The sequence below is a fragment of the Phaenicophaeus curvirostris genome, chromosome 3 (genome assembly GCF_032191515.1).
Source record: "Phaenicophaeus curvirostris isolate KB17595 chromosome 3, BPBGC_Pcur_1.0, whole genome shotgun sequence".
NCBI classification, from domain to species: Eukaryota; Metazoa; Chordata; class Aves; order Cuculiformes; family Cuculidae; genus Phaenicophaeus; species Phaenicophaeus curvirostris.
The window spans coordinates 49,831,856-49,838,656 of NC_091394.1; positions in this window are offsets into that span (position 1 = coordinate 49,831,856).

A 6,801-nucleotide genomic window follows, 5' to 3' on the forward strand; every position below is an offset into this window, starting at 1 on the left:
TGGGGACATCACACTAGCCTTGGAACCGGGACACGTCATGTCCTTGCTCCCTGGTGGCTGATGTGGACGAGCGTCCCAGCCCTGCTAGTCTTGGGTTCACATGGGCTTGCAGCTGATGATTTACAAAAGTAAAGCCCTATCCAAGTGCAAAGCAGGCCCTGTAGGGAAACATTTGGTTTAAAAAGCAGAGAGTGCAGAGAGAAGAGTGAATATCTTTCCTTTTGAAGTATTCAGTGGCTAAAATATTGTCATACTCCGTGCTGACACTTAAATGGATTAAAAAGCTGTTGCTAACTGGTGTTGAACAGTGTTCAGCCTTAGGTGAGGTTGCATCCTTTAAAAATTTTTTTTCTTGCCAGGGTGAATTTTGGTGTGCCATGCTGAAAAGCCTAGTGCAAAACTCACTGCTGGCTATGTCAGAGCTGTGTCACTTGGAGATATCATAAAAAAGGAAGTTCAGACTGGCTTGGCCCAGTTCTGGGCTGCTGACCCAGCGGAAAAATTCCGCTGGTTGCAGATGCTCTTGTGAGCAGCCTGTGGAAAGCTACATTGCTTTGAAATGCTGCAGCACAATATAAGAGGGCTCCTGGGAGTCCCTGCTCCCTATTCAGCCCCACCTTACCCTAGGGTCTGGCTTAGGGTGGTTCCTGCAGATAGCAAGGTAGAAGTTGCCTTGTGTGAAAAGAATTCTCTTCAATCTGAGGGTGAAAATGCTCTTTTAGATTATATTAGGAAAAAAATAAAAAGAAAAAACATCTTCACTACGGAAGGTGCTTCCCATTATTTCTTATCACCAAAAGCATCAAGAATGAAATATGTTGCCTCCTTGGAACAGAAGCAGGGCTAAATCAGATTTTCATCTCCCAGCAAGAGGCGGGGTGTGTGTACAGTACCACGTTGCCTCTGCTGTATAGATGCTGAGGAGCTCAAAGCCAGGTTCTGTGCTAAGATTTTATGTAGAAAAAGACTGTAAGAACAGTACTTCCCTACTCACTAAAACTGATTTCCAATTGTACTGTTTGCTGGCGCTGCTACTGCTCGACAAAATAAAGATTTCTCTTTTTTTTTTTTTAATTTTCACCTTTTAGTCCTGCTGAGCTGGCACAGATCTGGGTGTGTGAGCTAGACTTTGCTCTGAACTCATACATCATCAATAGCCCTGCTACTGACGTACAGCCTACCTAGGTGCTTTCCTCAGGTATCCCTGTTTCCTCTTCAGTGACGGTCCCTGGGATGGGCTGAAAAAGAACAAAGAAAGAGTTTGACCCTTGCTCGCAGTTACTAGTAAGGCTGAACAAGCCAGAGTGACACCAGATCAGCTTTCTGGTACCAGAACGAAGCTCCAGAGTGACAGCTGGGGTGTGGGAGTTTATGGTTATTTGTCACTTTAGCACCTTCTCTCTGGAAACAATGAAATTAAATACCCACTGACTTGAGGCATCTGCTTTAGGGTCCCCCACCAAGCAATATCAGAAGTCTCACATTTGCTTTTGTGGCTCTTCATGAGAAGACTACTCCTGGCCACGTGCGTTACCCTGGGCTCCAGTCTTCTTTAGGTCCCAGGTTTTGTCTTCGATTCCCGTCACCCTCACCCATAATCATATTGTTTGTGTTCAAAGTGCTTGAAATAAGTTGAGATCCTTACTGGAGTCCAGAGTAGTATTTTTCAGCATGACATTGAGGGCAAATCCTGGGGTGGTACAAGCACTATGGAGTTGTGTGATGGTGCAACAGCTGATGGGCTTGGTTTGGTGAGCTGGGTAAAGCAGAGAGAACCAGTCTTGGACAGGTTGCCCAAAGAGGGAGAGAGGTGCCTGGCTCTTTCCAGAACCACAAGTGGGCTAAGTTACATGTGGGTGATCAGAAGGCAAGCACATGGGTGTGAAGTGAGGAGCCAAAGCAGCTGATTTGTTTTGATTTTCTTGCTGCAAAGCCAGACAGAGCCATGCACCAGCCCTGCAACATTTGATGTATAAAACTTGGGTAATTTACTGTCTGTTCTTACAAAAATATAATATCACTTCTACTTCTTTCCAAGAGAAGAAAGGATTTAGGAGTAACACCCTGTCCCTGTTACCAAAGGCCTTAGCAGAGCATGGGCTGCAGAAACCCAATATGGACTTAAACTCTTCCTGCGTGCTCACAGCTCCAGATCTCCTTTATCCAGATGTCCTGATCTTCATTCCTCACAGAGCCTCCAGTTCCTAAATCTGTATACACTGGACATTCCAGGGTTGTGTCAAACACACTGAATTCAGTATTAAAATATAGGGCAAGGGTTATTGCAGTGGGCCAGTGATCAGGAAGCTGAGGTCTTGAGGAGCAGTTTCAAGCGCCTTCTGCTCCACATATTGCAAAAGGCTTGAGGTCTTTGTTATGTGTTTGTAAAGTGTTTTGGAATCACTTCTTAATCCTTCCTTAAAGATACCTGATATAATTTGGTATAATATATAGGAGAAGGGAGTAGGATTTGGGTGCCTGGGTGGACATGCAGTCAAACAAGAGTTGTCAGAGCAATGTAGTAACCAAAAGTGCCAATGTACTCCTAAAAATACTGAATAGGAAACGGGATGTAGTTCTGCTTTGGAAAGCTGCATCTAGACCTGACATCCATATTTGAAAATGATGTTGAAAAAATGGCGAGTGTAGGGAAAAGAACCACAGAATGATTTAAAGACTGGAGAAAATGTCTGGCCTTGACAAATGTAAAGACCATAGTCTGTTTAGACCATCCAAAGGAAGACTAAAAGTTGACTGGTGCAGTAAGTCCCTTCACAGGGTGAAAATGGTCGCTGATAACAGGCCCTTGACTTTGCAGAGAAAGACATAACAAGATCTCATGGCCAAAAGCTGAAACAGGATTCATTCAAAAGATAAATTATCTTCAGCTGAAATAATGAACACAAGTAGTGATGGAAGTGATGGCAAGGAATGAAGACAAGAGCTCAGTCTCTTGATGCCTTTGCAACAAAGCTGGTTGGAAGATCAACTTTAGCTGACCAAAAGTGTCTGGCTTCAGGACTAAGTGGGATACATCTGCTGCATCATGATTTATAGGCCAGATTAGTTTCCATTTGGTCTGAAAATGTATTACTATTCGGGATGAGACCCAATGCTGAGATCTTGAATTTTTTTCGTTATTAAAACCCCCGTGGCATTCTTCCTGAGAGCTGTGGTAAACACTGTGGTGTTTTGACCCAGTTTCAGCACAAGTAATTATTTTTTGCCTACCTAAAGTGTCCTACTTCCTCTCCAAAGCTGCCCTGCATCTTTATTGTTTCCTGTTAAACACATCCTGAGTTCCATAGAAGAAAAGGCCGTGTTTCAAAGTTGAACAAACAAAACTTGAAAATCTTTCACCTCTTATGGCATGGCACACAGGCGATGTCTGCTAAGCAGCTTCTTGGTGAAGCAGGAAGGAAACCTCTGCAGCCTTCAGTCTGGGACCTTTTGATGCCGTGAAGAACACAGCCTGAAGAATGAACAGAGGCATGCAGAGCATCTTGCAAACACGGCAGTTTTCATAAAGGAAGGGCAATGCTAGGTTTCTGTAGTGCACCAAACCCCAGCTCCAATCCAAATCCTACTTGTTTGGCTCATGGGAATAAGTAAAATTTAAAAAAAATAGTGCTGTTTTCTGTCCCTTTTTTACAGAGGACCCAGTCTTGTGGCATGAGAGGGAGAGGATATGCCTCATGTGTTTGGCTGGTCAGTTATGTGATCCCTTTGCAGTACAGAGGTCTACACGCCACCTGGGCAGATCCAGCTAAGCATTCACACAGATGGGGCTTTACAAAAGCTTGGTAGACTTGCCTCCTCTGCTTCCTGCACTGGTGCAGGAGTGGTCTTGATAAGAGGAAAGGCCTGATGGAGGGGAGATCTGCTGTGCCTCAGCTTCAGTAACAGAGCTGTAGCAGCACCATGAGGAGTAGCTCATGGGCAGTCTCTGCTTGCTGTGGCTCAAGGTGCCTGAGGATCAAGAAGTTGAAATAGACTTTCAACAAGCCTGCAAGGACCTCTTGCAGGCTGAAAGCACCCATCTTCTGTGTGTGCATCCATGTGCCTTCGTTTTCTTAAAATGAGATCTTTTACTCTTCTGTACTTCTTCTAACATAACCCACACTCGCCTATAATTGTTCCATTTTGCCTGAATGGAAATTTATTAAAAAAAGAAGCACTAGGATGATAGGCTGTCTTCAGAACAGTGACAGAGGTGAGGAGCAGCATCTGTGAGGCCTGGGCAGATCCACCTGTGTCAGCACTGGCAGGCACCAGGGCAGGGGCACTTCTTGGGGTTTCTGTAGCTTGGGCAAGAAATGAGCCTCTGTTCTTCACAGAATGAATTAAGTATGTCACCACATTAATTTTATTTTATTTTATTTTATTTTATTTTATTTTATTTTATTTTATTTTATTTTATTTTATTTTATTTTATTTTAAACTGTTAGGGACATTTCAGCCTAGAACAGTTTCCCGAAGACAGCAATACTCGTTTCCTTATAACAAGATGATGTCCTGTAGTTTCCAGTAACTTTGATATGCCTTTTTTTTTTTCAGATGAAGAGGAGATTCTGGAGGTTGGAAAATACCATTACTATTTTATCTAATAAGAAAAAGAAAAGTTGCTTACAAGTTTGAACAACAAAATATTTATTCTTCATTGCAACCACCAACTGATCCCTTCAACATTTTTAAAAGGACTGTGGCTACACTCAGAATAGGTGGGGAGAAATTGTACTCTGTACAACTTAGTGACTCTCAGAAAAGAAAAAAAGGCAACTTCTCCCGAAGTATCATTAAGATTAACTGAGTGCTAAGCAGAAGAAGGCCAGCGATGTCTTTAAAGTTAGAGCTCCCACTTTATTACCCAATCTTATGCTTTGCTCAGAGTAGTGATAAAATTTCTTGGACTAAATGAAAGCTTTGTATAAGCAGGAAATTCAGGAAAACCAGCTTGTCTTGCTAAGTCTCCACAATCGGTTTTCAGCAAAATTAAGAAACTTCAAGCACAGATCTCAGCAGACTTGGACTTTGTAAACAAGACACTGATATCTTACCATTTCTCTGTGGCCGAGTTCATTACGGAAGACATGGATAGGCACTGAGAGGCATGTTCTGTACCTCTTCTCCAGTGTAAACCAGTCCTGATCTCACAGCCTTTACTGGTGTATGCAGTTCTCCCCTGTGCAAGCAGCCAGGGGTGTGGGCCGGACCGCTTGCTTCCGGATTGTGTCACACCTGTCACACTGTGAAAACCTTTCCTATCTAAAGCAAAGGATTGGCACTTCTGAAATGAGCCACATATCAAAAACTTAGGGAAAAACTGAAAGAAACTTGTATTTCACACCTGTTATGCACCAAGGCATGACAATATTGATGTACGATCTGCTTTCCCTTATCCAGGCAATCTAAAAGGTGTTCAGGATGCTTCAAACATAATGGGGAAACTTATGTGAGTGAAATGCAACTCTGAGGTTTCAGCCATACACAGTTCTGAGGAGTTTTAACCTTGCCTCTCTGCCCACACAGATTTACACCGAGATCTTCCATAGATCTCACAGCCTCAGCCCTGCTCTTGCTCCCCTTGCAGTCAGGAGTGAAACTTCTTGCGGCTCAGTGGCAGAGGTGAACTCTGATTTATAAGGACCTTTTAAAGACACGAGCCCAGCCCTAAATTATGGCTGGCTAAAGCAGACAAGCATATGGGAAACAGTAAGCTGTCCGGTTTGAAGTAAAAGCTGTGTTAGCTACAAAGGCAAGAAGTATGTGTTTGACACCTTTGTAATTAATAAGACTACCTAAGACAGCCACGTAGATCAAGCCCCAGCCATTGGGAGGAGCCTTGTAAAAGGCAGAGGAATTCAGAACAGGCTTCAGCTAGCTTTCCCAGACAGCTTGAACAGGGCAGTCTGGGGTTCAGGGGCTTGCCAGGTGCCAGAACTATCTGTCAGTCTTGGCCACCGAAAGCCCAGGCTGCCATCTGTACCTGAGGAAGTTGTATCAACCCCTTGCTGTTGGGGCATCAAGCATCATGCTCCCACCTCCACCACCTAAGTGATGGTGCAGGAGAGCCGTGCCCACCTGAGGTGCTGCTGAGGGACCTTGAACTTTGGGCACAGAAATTCTGTCTTAAGCAAAACCAGCCTGTTTAAAGGAGAATGAATATTCCCTCTGGTTAAAAAAATGAGTGTGTGATACCTACTCAGCACAGGTGGGAGGGAAGCAAGGTAGTAACAGTCAGATAGAGCTCTGCTAATAAAAGACGTTGCAACAGAAGGCAGTGGGAATATACCCTTTCAGGGAGAAGGCTTAAGATGAAGGACAGCTGCAGCACAGGACAAAAGCAGGATGAACCAGAAGCTGTAAAGTGATCAGAAGATTAAGACTTTTCAGCAAAGGTTTTTGGAGAGATTCCATTTGTTGTTCTCATTTTATGAGTTGAAAGTACATGTTTGGTTTTTTTTTTAAAAATCATTTTCATCACAACCAGCCTCCTTTGACAGAAACATGAATATTTTGCAGATTTCCTTTGGTTGAGAAAATGCTCTGGAATTTTTTGTTTTATCTTGCAACATACATTTTATGATGGCAAACTTCTTAGCAGAGTTAAGGGAAATATATAATTTGCCAAACTTCTTGTTGCAGCAATTTTGCAGTAACTTTGGGATGGTCTACAGTTGCCCTGCTTGCATCAGAGAATACCCACAGACACCATGGCTACATGCTGTCCTGAGGACAGCTGCCTTGAATATATTGCCTTCCAGAAGGGTAGAATCTGGCCCATAAAGTATATATGAGTTT